The sequence below is a fragment of the Schistocerca cancellata genome, chromosome 7 (genome assembly GCF_023864275.1).
Source record: "Schistocerca cancellata isolate TAMUIC-IGC-003103 chromosome 7, iqSchCanc2.1, whole genome shotgun sequence".
In the NCBI taxonomy this organism is placed as follows: Eukaryota; Metazoa; Arthropoda; class Insecta; order Orthoptera; family Acrididae; genus Schistocerca; species Schistocerca cancellata.
In genome coordinates this window covers 277,912,005-277,925,168 of record NC_064632.1, presented here as the reverse complement: position 1 = coordinate 277,925,168, position 13,164 = coordinate 277,912,005, and the positions used below count along the sequence as shown (strand labels likewise).

Here is a 13,164-nt window from a genome sequence, read left to right as displayed (position 1 = left end):
TCAATGAGAACTGGATTGTAGCTGTTGGCTGTGGCAATAAATTTTACTGTATCTAACTCAGCTTTAAAATAATCTTTGGACATGGGGATAGGTATGAGATGGTGTACCATTGAGTGGAAAGTTGCATGTTTGTGAGCTATGGGGTGTTGTGAGCAAGAAACAACGTGTGTGTGTGTGTGTGTGTGTGTGTGTGTGTGTGTGTGTGTGTGTGTGTGTGTGTATGTGTATGTGTATGTGTATGTGTGTGTGTGTGTGTGTGTGTATTGACGTCAATGGTGAGATCTAAGAAGTTTATGGATTTGTTGCCAACCTCCATTGTGAACTGGATATTTTTATGTTGACTGTTTAGGGCACAGCCACTGCGGATGATCAGCAGAGTGAGCTCGACGCTGTTCAGCCATCTGTGACTGTCTGGATGCCGCGATGGCATCTAGGAGTGGGTGGACCACATCACACGAATAATCCATTGACCTCTCCATCCCAAAGTCCTTTCATCATCCTAGGAGACCATGTGTCCCTTCGTGGACTGATGAGTGCCATTCAGTATTTCGGGTCAGGCGTGCAGCTCTGCAATGGTTTAAGAACCGCCCAATGGCAGGAAACCTTGCAGCCTTTTGATTAGTGAGGGTAAAGGCTGGAGCATCATCGAGGAGAGCAAAGAAAATTCATGGCACATGCCCCTTGACTATCAACTGTTTCACTGTTACTAGTACAGTATGGGAAGCTATATCAGGAGGATTTTTGGTAAAGGCAGTCAGTTGTCTAAAGTAGCTTTGTTGAATCAGGAGTGTCTCCAAACAACAGCTGGAGACATTGTACAGACAATGGCAGAGCATTTTGCACTGGCTGCTAAGTAATCCAGCATTCCATTGTTACTGTGCCACCATGGACTTTAGGTTTAACAATTAAAGTCCTACAACTGCCTATTCTCCCTGTGGGAGGTGGATTTGGCACTGTCTGCAGCTCGTGGTACTGTGCCTGGTCATGACCAAATACAATACCACATGCTGCAGAAATTGAAACCAGCATCAAAGGAAGTCTTCTTACACTGTTTTAGTTCGATATGGCAGACAGGCAACTTTCTCAACTCATGGATGGAGACAATTTTGATACCTCTTCTCAAACTAGGAAAGAACTGAATGTGTCCTAGTAGTTACGATAGTATTGCCTCAACCCTCCTGTTACCAAGCTTATTCACATCTCTATTTTGCCAAGGGGGGTAATTGGACTACCCCAAAAGAGTTTTGCATTTTATTGTAATATTTGTTCTTAGATTTCGTTATTTCCATTGAATGGGTTTATTTAGTATTAAAAAACAGCTTTTCAGGTTATTGGAAGTATTTAATCAGATCACAGATACAAAGTACAAAAAAAAAAAATTTATATCTTTCACTAAATTCAGCACTCAACGAACAGAAAATTAATAATCTATATACCTCAACACTCACTGCAATAAAATAACACAAGACTTTTTTCAACTTTTCAATCAAGTATATTTTTGCACTGCATGCACATCATAGTAATGGTTTCTTCTCTGTGTATCTTACAAACAGGTTTCTTGCACATTACACAACAGAATTTTGTTTTCTGATCTTGACTTCGTTGTGGCTTTGGTATCTAGAAACACCCGGTCTGCATCACTGCTGCAGGAATTGCAATACCACAAGCTTTCAGTGTATCTTGTACATCTTTATGAAGACCATTGATATTTTTGGCTCTTTCTTCCATGTTGCCCTTGCTGAGCCCAAATGCCAATTCAGTCGTGAAGAGATTACGTTGGCTTCAGTTATTCTTCTGCCATTGAGGAAATCTTTTGAGTGTACATAATATATGCATTCAGTGCTGCAATATCTATCATTTCCATGAAGATTCTTAGAGGCCACCGCCTCGTTCCTCTAACACAACTGGATTCTCTTGGCATTTGGTCCCCATTATCTACAGCACCTTTGGTTTTGGTGTAGTGCAGTATGATTTCGGGTTTGTGTTAACTTTCTTCACCACTCACTTGTCTCTCATTATGCTGAGTAGATACTAGTATTATTGCCTTACCCTTCTTTGGAACATAGGAAACTAGGGTCAAGTCATTTGTGAAACCAAACATTGAAGAGTGAACTTCTCTCTTTTTGTTTGGCATGAATTCCTTCAGAATCTCTTTCTTATTGGAACGAAAGGTACCAACAATGTTGTGTTTTATTTCAGTAGTTCAGCAGCCAATGGACAACTGGTGAAAAAATTATCAGTTGGTGCACCATGACCATTATTTAGAAATGGTTCCATCAGATCCAAAACAACTCTCTGTCCTTGATTCACTTCCTGAGTATTGTCCACCTTTCCTGTGTAAATTTGGATCCGTAATAATTCATATGTCTTCACATCAGCACAAACCCAAATTTTAATGCCATACTTGCCAGGCTTGCTCTTCATATAAAGCCTAAAAGGGCAGTTTCCTCGGTACGTTGGTAATCGTTCATCAATAGTCACATATTCATAAAGATTGAAGTTCTTGCACAAGTTAGATTGAAATTTGTCGAACACTACCCTGATGGCTTGTAGCTTGTCCTTGGTTTCTTCAATTCTCTGTGCTCTTGTGTCTCTGTTGTCAAATCGCAAGAATTTCAGTATAGACAATCGATTTCTTGACATGGCAGCAGAAAAGAATGGTTGCCAAAAGCCAACATTACCTCCCCATACATCGGAAGCACTTGTGCAATGTCCACGAGTTCGACCAGCTCCTATTAGAATTGCTAATACAGCATACACTTCAGTTGCATTTATATCTCTCCATGTTTTGTTCAAAGAATGAGCTGCATTCCATAAAAAAATTACTCTTTTGGCTTCCCTGTTCATTTCTTCTACAATGATGCTCACGATTTCTGGTGAGGTAAATAATAAAAATAACTGTTATTGTTTGATTGTTTTTCCATCATTCACTGGGCCAGGTGTTACGTTCAAAATATTGCGACATCGACTCCGCCAAACTTTTGGAGGTTTACTAGAAAATTGTAGTCCACTTGTAGAAACAAACAAATCTCCAGTGTCTTCTACTTCTACTTGTTCACATGAATGTGTAGTGTCTTCTGATATTTCATCATCAGCTTCATCTGATATTATGATATGGTCTTTGTCAAGAGGTTCTATATATTCATTCAGTTCATTATCAATGTCCCATTCATTTTCATCGTCACTGACATCAGAATGGTATAGAATTTCCATGATCTCTTCACTGGGAAGTCCTTTGGACATCCTTACTTGCAGATGAAATACTGACTCGTGTAATGTCAGCTCAACAGTGAACGTAAAATTCAACTCAACAATAGTAACCAGCAACAATAACAAACATTAGATCTATGGCAAAACTGAATAAAGAAGATGAATGACAGATATATTTCCCAAAATCTTCTTTTTCTACAAATAAGAAAATAAAATGTTTCGTACCAAGTGGGGTAGTCTCACAATCCCACCAATAAATGTCTTGAATAACAATGATAATGCCAAAAAAATTAGACAGTCGTGAGTGTGAATTCAACGTCAATCATTTTAGTAAAAAAGTCATGAAACCACAGGCATGTAGCCCACCAGATAACATTATTATAGGGGAAAAAAAAAAAATCAACCTGGGGTAGTCAGAATACCCCGCTTGGTAATGTGAGGGTTAATGCGCTCTGTAATGGTTAACAGTCATCTGGATGATAGATACCAGAACCTAAGTCCTCTCAGTGTGGATTCAGGAGATTTCAATCTGCTGTTGACAAAACCCGACCCTCCCAAGGGCAGCTAATCAGCAGACGATCATATGTAAGGCACATGACACTTCTTGGCGACACGGTATTGTAGGGCAACTCCAGCAATGGGGCCTTCGTGGCCATCTCCCAATCTTCATTCAGTCATTCTTACTGAAGCAATTTTACAGTAGCGAGTTGGTGACATGTTGTCAAACAGTTTAGAGCAGGAGAACATTGTTCCTCACGGCAGTGTTTTAAGTGTTACCCTCTTTGCCATAGCCATACACAGTATAATATCTATGGTAAGGAGCCCCATACAGCATTCCTTATTTGTGGACGATTTTGCATTTTCTGTTCTTCCTCTAGCAGTGCAACAGCAACTCATCAGTTGCAACTTACAGTAAAGAGGCTGGAGCAGTGGGCTGCAAAGATTTGTTTTATATTCTCATTGTATTTTTAGTTTACCTTAATTGTATATGTGGAACACCTTTCTCATTTTTAATGACTGTGTAGTTTTTGGACCTCATTTTTTACTCCAAACAGTCTTAATTATCACACTTCAAGGACCCAAAGGCTAGCTCCCAGAGGGTGCTGAACATTTTGAAGTGTTTTAGCCACAGGTCTTGGAGAGCGGACAGGGTGCATCTGCTCAAGTTTTACAGCATTTTTGTTGATCACAACTGGCCCAGGTGTGCACAGTGTACAGGTCAGCAAGGCCTTCATACCTGAATATCATCAATGATGTACTCCAGGGGGGGTCAGGCTGGCCACGGGGGCTTACAGAACCAGCCTGTTTCCCAGCCTCTGGGCCGAGGCTGGTGAACTGCCACTTACCATGTGGCAGCAGCTTCTCGTGATGTGTCAGGTATATCAGTTCATCACTACTCCCAATTCCCCAGAATACCATACCATTGCTTGTCGGGCTATGGGATGCCTCTTTACCAATTGCACGTGGGCAACAAGGCCATTTGAGATCTGTGCGGAGTGTGTATTGGAATCCTATCATGTGAGGCACATATGAACTCAAATATGGCGTTTCAACCAATTGCCATCCTGGTTGCCGCAAAGGCCCTGAGTAATTTTAGATTTAGTGCAGTACAGGAGAGAGTGCACTCCAATTTCTGATTTTAATATGCTATTTTGTGACATTTTAAATGAGTACCTCCACTATATAGCTGTAGTCATGGATGGGTCTTAACAGGGGGGCTATGTTGGGTGTTCTGTTGTTTTCCCAGATTGAATTCTCAAGATTTGGTTGCCTCCAGAATACACTATATTCTATGCCCAACTATCCACGATCTTGAGGACACTGGAGCAAGTGAGACGTGTCATGCCTGCTAAATTCATCTGTTCCCTCTCCTTGGGCAACCTACAGTCTCTGCAGTGCTTGTATCCAGTTGCTAAAGTAGTCCAGAATATCTAGGACACCCTCCTCCAGCTACGAAGGCTGGGAAAAGAGGTGTCCTGCTGGGTGCTAGGGCACATATGGTTATTGCAAGGAACAAAAGGGTGGATTTAGCAGCCAAGGAGGCATGCCATGTTCCTCGGTTTGTTCAGTGTGCCATTCCCCTGCATGCTGTTGTCTAGCTGTTGAGGTACAGTGATAAGCATCAACGGGAAGATGAGTGGCTGGAAATGGCAGACAACAAGCTTTGCCTAATAAAGCCCACAACACACCACGGTGTACCTCCTTCCAGCCATGCAAAGAGGATGCAGTTCTTCTTATGTGTCTTTGCATAGGCCACAACCCTATGATGCATGGCTTCTTGCTACAGCAAAAGGACCCTGCAAAGTGTGGTGCTAGTGGCGTGCAGATCACTGTGCACCACATTTTATTATACTGTGTTTTATTTTCCAAGCACTAGGCAGTGGCAGATTTGCTGACAGATCTGCCCTCTATTTTAAGTAACATTGAAATGAATGGTGTGGGAGTTTTAAGATTTTGTGATTTGTCCAACTTTTTCCCAAACATTTCAGGGAGAAGTTTTCAATGTGTTAACAGGGTGATTGGCTCACCCATGGTTTTTTTTATAAGCGGTCAGTTAGTCACATCTCCCTGTGCCGTTCTTTTAGCTCCTCTGTTTTACTTCTGTTGTAATCCCAGCTGTAGCACGTTTCATCCTTTTGTCTTGAGGTGTGTGAGATAAGGTCAAAGCTAGAGAGGAGGGAGTGAAGGCATGAGTCATTTTAAAGTTTTACTCCTAACTGAGCAACAGTTATTTTTGTAATTTTATCCACATTTATGTCTTTTAATGTGTGTAAGAACGCCAATAACCTCTCTGTTGAGAGCCCGTAAGCTACACACACACACACACACACACACACACACACACACACACAGAGAGAGAGAGAGAGAGAGAGAGAGAGAGAGACACACACAAAGAAACAACAACAACCTGCAATAATTCTAAACCCGAAAACAGATCTATTGCCCATTGCTGCCAATATCGAAATAACACACTAACACACCAGAAACCCCTCCAATATTATTCTTACACACATCACTCAGGGGGACCAATGAATCACTATCATCATTCACAAACAATTTAGAAACAAACAACCAACACTAAAGAGCTCCACTGCATGCTCCAAACATGCCCATTGCAAACACAATCCATTTCACATACGCTGCATCACCAAAATGTCACACAGCACAATGCAGTTATATCATGGATCCAAACAGTTGGCAGGTACTGCAAACTTCATGTGATGGCTTCTCTTTACATATGGTCAAATGGAAGATAATACAAATAACAGAAAGAAAGGACCCAATACTATTAAGTCAAAAGATTAATGATAAACTTCTAGAACATGCATTGTTTAAATTTTTACAAAATTAGATTCCAATGAACCTGTGAAGCCAACAGCAGGGAAGATGATTTGAAGATTTATATTCAATAGGAGCATTATGGGAAAATGTGATGCATCTACAAAGAAAAAAATAGTACTAGACATTAGAGCATGGATTGGTCACAAGGGACTTGAGGACCTGGCTCTGCACTTCTGGCCACCGAGATCTCCTGATCTCACACTCTGCAACTATTTCTTATGGAGTTATGTGAAAGAAGCTGTTTACGTCCTGCCTCCAACCACTCTGAATGAGCTGTGGAACCAAATCACTGCTGCCACGCACACAGTAACAGCAGATACGCTTTTGCATGTGTGGGATGAGTTTGGCTACTGTGTCAATGTTTTATGTGCTGCCAACAGTGTATTTATCACATTTCTAATTATGAAATAATTATTAAAAACTAATTAATTAAAAAATATTAAATTTATGAAATTGATATCAAACATCATGAAAAAACCCTCAAAACTACTTCTTTTCATTGGTATAAAGGTTGTTAATTTTGGATTTGTACTTGAATAATTACAAAGTTTTGAAAATGGGTCCATCAATTAAAATAACCCTGTACATTAATAGCAAAACATATGCAAGTATTCTGAATTAACAACAAACTATAACAATACTGTTTTATGCACTTCATGCTTACACAAATTGTTTATACCAGACTGAGCCACTGATATTTGGACTACGGTCTGTTAGTTTTTAATTTTATTCTTTGTCTGAAATATCTTTGCTTATTTCTTGTGCTGTGATAATGTACATCATAAAATCTGGGTTTGTTCCCCTGATGGTTTACCAAAAATCTATACAGGGTGAAACCCAAAACTTGCACCACAAAATGTGGAAATGGAAAGTGCTGTTGATGTACAGTTTTCACAGAAGGGATTGTTAGTTAGGGGTTCATATTCTTAGCAATCAACAGACTGTAGTAATACTTAAAAGTGTTTTTTGTGCAAATATACACTTTCTTATTAAATGGCACAATGCCTACTGATTTTAACAGTTTAAAAGTAGTGTAAATTAGAATGTCAGTGGCATCTGTTGCAGGATTCTAGTGCGAGTCATTTACGAGATACTGTGTATTGAAAAGTTGACATACCGACTCTTTTACAATACTGTGTACTGTGGTAGCACACACTTAAAAACAACACAAGTGCCTGCACTGGTTATGTGGATTCTGATCAGTAATGAGACAACTGACCATCAAAGGTTGTGTTCAATACGACCACTGGCAGTGGCAATATACACATCCAGTCTGGTATTGAACAACTGCTGCACTATTATTTCAGTGGAGGTCTCCGAGCAGGCTGTAGTAATATATCATTGAATATCATCGGGTGCAGTTGGTATGTCCTTGCAGACAGTATCTTTCAGCATTCCCCACAGAAAACCGTCTGCAGGCATCAAATTTGGGGAACAAGCTGATCAAGTTACAGATCCTCTGCATCCAGTCCAATGATTTGGAAACAGTTTGTGAAGACTGTGCTGTAGTACTTCACACAGTATGGATTGGACAGCCATCTTGTTGGTACCAAAGGTTCCTCCTAGTCTGCAGAAGAATGTCTTGCAGCATCCACGGAAGACAGTCTATTAGGAGGCTGCGATACTTGTGTGCGTTCCATGTTCCATCTATGAAACATGGGCCCATGAGCTGATAGTTCGCTATCCCACACCACATATTTACACTCCTAGGAGACTTCCATCTGCTGAAGCCAACAGGGATTGTCAGCAGACCAATAGTCCATGTTTTTGTGGTTTTCCTGACCATGATTGGTAAATGTGGCTTCATTATTAACAAAAGATGTGATACAGCTGGAGTATCCTGTATTAATAATGTCCATGAACAGAAGTTAACATGATTCTCATAATTGTTTCCATGCAGCTCTTGATGGAGAAAGATGTGACAGGGATGGAACCTATGTTGATGGACAATGTTTAGCCACTAGCCTGGTGCAACAGATTGCCAGAATCATTAAAAGTACATACTGGAGATCCATTTAAAACAAAATTAAAATATTTTCTTATAAATAAATCTCTGTATTCATTGAAGGACTTCTAAGCTGTATAAATATTAGGTATTAACTTAGTGCTTACTGCTTCGCTCGCATGGTCTACATGGTCTGCAGAGATTTTTTGTTTTTATTTAATTAAATTTTTATATTGTTCACAAATTGGAACACCTTTTACGTTTTAACATTAATATAAACATGATATTTTCTGAATGTACTTCTGACCAGAAAGCAATTCTGGTAGCTGGAGTCCAAAGTGTTTGTTAATCATGCCTTTTGTGTTCTCATGGAGATATTTCCATAGCAAATTTCACCCCCTAACAAATATTTCTTTATATCTAATCAAGAAGTAAAATACCAATGAAATTTTCATTCCCTATTGCACTCCCTTAGGCGACAAATTTCCAGAAACACATTTTTTTAAAATTTCTAACCAAGAAGTCAAATACCATTTGTCACAGTAGTTCTTTAGAAATTAGTTATTTTTCAAAAAAGCTTTCACCAACTATTTTAAAAATATTGAAACACATTTTTTATTTTCTGACTGAAAAATAAAATACCAGTATTCATAATTCTAGCTTCAAAATTCCCTTAATAGCAATGTACTTTCAAAAAGTCTTTTGTCCCCTGTTTCAACTCTTTCTATCCTTAGCAGTTAGGGCTGGGAGGAGAAATGTGAAAAGGCTGAGTGCTTTGGTGGAATATAGGGCTGTGTATTGCTGGAATGGGAACAGCAAAGGGGCTAGATGGGTAAGGACAATGACTAATGAAGATTGAGGCCAGACAGGTTATGGGAACATAGGATATATTGCAGGGAGAGTTCCCACCTGCGCAATTCAGAAAAATCTGGTGTTTGTGGGAAGGATCCAGATGGCACAGGCCATAGTGCAGTAATTAAAATGAAGAATGATGAGTTGCGCAGTGCTCAGCACCTCCACTACCCTCAAATCACCTCCTGTTTACTTTCCACAATTTATTAACCTTAACTTTGCCTCATCATCATTCCCCATATCCATAAACATGCAAACTAACCTTACATCCACCGAAAGAATCGCAATCCACCACCTAAAAACTGTTCCTGACCTAATCCTACTTGCTGACAAAGGCTCCACAACTGTTGTTTAGAACTGCAAGGATTACCTGGCAGGACTCCGCCAGCTGTTAGATTCATCCACCTATAAATCCTGCCACAGTGACCTCAGTCTAAAAATCCAGCAGGATCTCCAGTCTCTCCTCAAATCCTTAGGCCCATCCCAGAGTCCATCTCTTTCCTCACCCCTACCACTCCCCACACTCCTACCTTCTACATGCTTCCTAAAGTCCATAAACCCAACCACCCAGGCACCCCATGGCAGCCAGTTGCTGTGCCCCCACTGAGATAATCTCTGCACTTGTAGACCAACACCCTCAGCCCATTACCCACAAAAGATAACAATATGATACTATATAAAATAATCCGATATGAAAGATAACAACCATTTCCTCCACCGACTCTCCACAGTTCCTGTTCCTTTACCATATGGTGCCCTGCTCTTCACTACTGATGCCGTCTCCCTTCACACTAACATCCCTAATTCCCACAGCCTTACTGCTATTGAATCATCATATTTACCAATGCTCAATGGATTCTAAACCAACAACCTCCTTCCTAGTCACCATTACCAACTAAATCCTCACACATAATTACTTCACCTAAAGGCATTACCTACAAACAAATCCAGGATACAGCTAAGGGCACCCACGACACCATCCTATCCCAACCTATTCAAGGGCCATCTACAGTAATCCTTCCTAAACACCCAGAATCCCAAACCCCTCACCCGGTTCATATTCATTGATGACATATCCGTGATCTGCATCGACAAGCCTCCTACCTTGACGTTGACCACCTCAGAGATGGTTACATCAGTACCTCTGTCCATACAAAACCAACCAAAAGCAATACCTTCATTTCGGCAACTGCCACACGTTCCATACCATGAAGTCCCTTTCATACAGTCAAGCCACCCATGGCAATCACATCTGCAGAGATGACTGGTCCCTCTTGAAGTATATCGAGGGTCTCATTGACGCCTTTACAGACCGTAATTATCCTCCCAGCCTTTTAAAGAAACAGATCCCCCATGCCTTATCTTTCCAGTCATCCACCATCTCTCAAAGTCTCACCGTACTGCCACAGAGAAGCATTCCCCTTGTGACTCAGTACCACCCAAGAATGGAGCAACTGAATTACATTCTCTGACAGGGCTTCAACTACCTCTCATCATGCTCTAGAATTAGAAAAGTCCTACCCTCTATCCTTCCCACCCCTCCCACAGTGGTATTCCTCTGCCCACTGAACCTACACAATATCCTCATCCTGCCTTACACAACCCCTGCTCTGGCTCATATTCCTGTAATATGACCTCCTCCCCCTCCTCCCACCACCACCACCACCACCACCACCACCACCACCACCTACTCCATTCCAGTCACAAATGACACCTATCCCATCAAAGGCAGGGCTATGAGTGAAACCAGACATGTGATATAAAAGCTAAGCTGCAACAACTGTGCTGCATTTTACTTGAACATGACAGCCAACAAGCTGGCTATCTGCATGAATGGCCACCGACAGAATGTGGCCAGGAAACTAATGGACTACTCTACTGCTGAGCACACTGCCCGTCATTTCAATAACTGCTTCACAGCCTGTGCCATTAGGTTCCTTTCCACTTCTCTTCTTAAGTTGCCAATCCTAAGATTGATTTGCAGCAGCTCTCCATTCAGTGCGATTGTCGGCCAGCCTCTTCAATTTCCACTATCACCAGATTTTTCTAAATTTCAGAGGTGGGAACACTTCCTGCAATATATCCTACATTCCTATAGCCCCCCTGCCTTGAAGCTTCATTAGTCATTGTACTTACCTGTCTAAACTCTTCCCTGTTCTCATTCCAGCATTACACAGCCCTCTATTCCACCAATGCACCCAGCCTTTTGGTGAGTAGTGTGTGTTCAGCCAAAAGCATACCTGTTGAGCACTCTTTTACTTGTGTGTCTGTGACTCAACACCTGCACTCATATATGACGAGTAGGAATCTATCCTTTTCATGATTTCTACATTTAAATAATTTAGGACAAAAATAACAACTCACTGAATAGTAGAAGCATTGAGTTGTATAGATTACCATTAATAAGCTAAGAAATCACAATTAAATGCTCTTTTTGTTTACTAAAATAATTTATTATACCCACTGTACAACTTATACAAAATACATTTTGTGTGTTTGCAGATGGTACAATTTTTACAACATCGTACCTTGACTCAACTCGTCAGAGCTTTATAGCCAGGTAGTCATACACTACCATCGTGCAACACAACCTCTGTGCATATTAACATATATCCAAGATTCATCATTTGAAAACAGTCATTCTTGTGCTAATGATAAAAGTCAGTCCATCACACAGTAACACTTTTTCCAATTCATACTGACTAGAAAATAATTTACATTTTAAGCCACTTACGCTGAATGTGCTCAACAGCCTCATACTAATTCAAAATTTACATTAATGTATTATGTTCACTGAATCGAGGCTTTCTAATAAGAACTGGTGGTAGACATACTCAGCAGGATCTTGATGTCTGGAAAAGACAGAAAGAAAAAAGTTTTGGTATACTAATTAAAAATTAACATGTTATCTATTAACATGTTATCTGCGTGGGGATTTTAATTTATTACCTGTCCCATTTCATATCTGGCATTATACTGTCCAATATATCATTTGCATTTAGAATGCTGATGACTGTTCCATTTGGCATCATAATCTCTGTTGTTACTGGAAAGGAGTATTTAGAAAGCAGTTCTTCAGCTTCTCTCATGCCAGCAGCAGAAAGTTCCTGCAACATAATTAGTTAGGAGTCTGATCTTGTTAACTTAAATAATGTGTTCTTGATATAAGTACCTCTCAGAATTGATTGCTTGGTTATTTTGGTTTAGGGTGTTTGACGTCACAGTCATCAGTGACTTAGTGAATAAAAATTCCACATGAGCTCTGATCAGAAAACACATTAATCATGGCCACCTAACACTGGCTCTACTATATTGAGGATTGTGTGCAGTTCAGTATAAAAAATTTTAATTTTGCCCGAGGACTTGAAGCAAACTGCAATTCAGGTATCCTCCATTGTGTAAACTTGAACAGAAAGCGATCTGGAGTACAGGCCTTGGTGTGCTCTAGTTAATGATGATGGTGATGATGATGATCTGAATTTAAATATCTTGCTGAAAGCATTCAGGAAAATGGAATTGAAACAAAAGCAGATGAAGTCAAATGTCAAAAGATAGAAAATGCATACTGAGTCACCCAAGATATCTATAGGGGGAAATGTATCTTAAAAACAAACAAAATTAAGACATTACAATACAATACAATAATTAATCCAGAGTGCCTCTACACATCAGAAACACTAATTTTAAACAGTAAAACAAACAATGAAAACACCGAGAAAACAGGATGCAAAGTCTTAAGAAAAACTTGGTAGATGTACAATGTCAACTGTGGGGCAAACAGGAAATCAAGCAAGATTAGAAAATGCAGTCTGCAA

General features: G+C 40.1%; 1 protein-coding gene across 1 annotated transcript in view; it reads right to left on the bottom strand.

Moving 5' to 3' along the window:
• Positions 1-11,791: 11,791 nt before the first annotated feature.
• LOC126092404 (selenoprotein N-like) overlaps positions 11,792-13,164 on the bottom strand; it is a 169,455-nt gene continuing 168,082 nt past the window's right edge. The window contains exons 9-10 of the mRNA XM_049907977.1: positions 12,299-12,456; positions 11,792-12,201 (exon numbers count right to left, since the gene is read on the bottom strand). The gene's annotated coding sequence lies outside the window, so the exon portion shown is untranslated. The remainder of the gene's footprint in view (positions 12,202-12,298; positions 12,457-13,164) is intronic.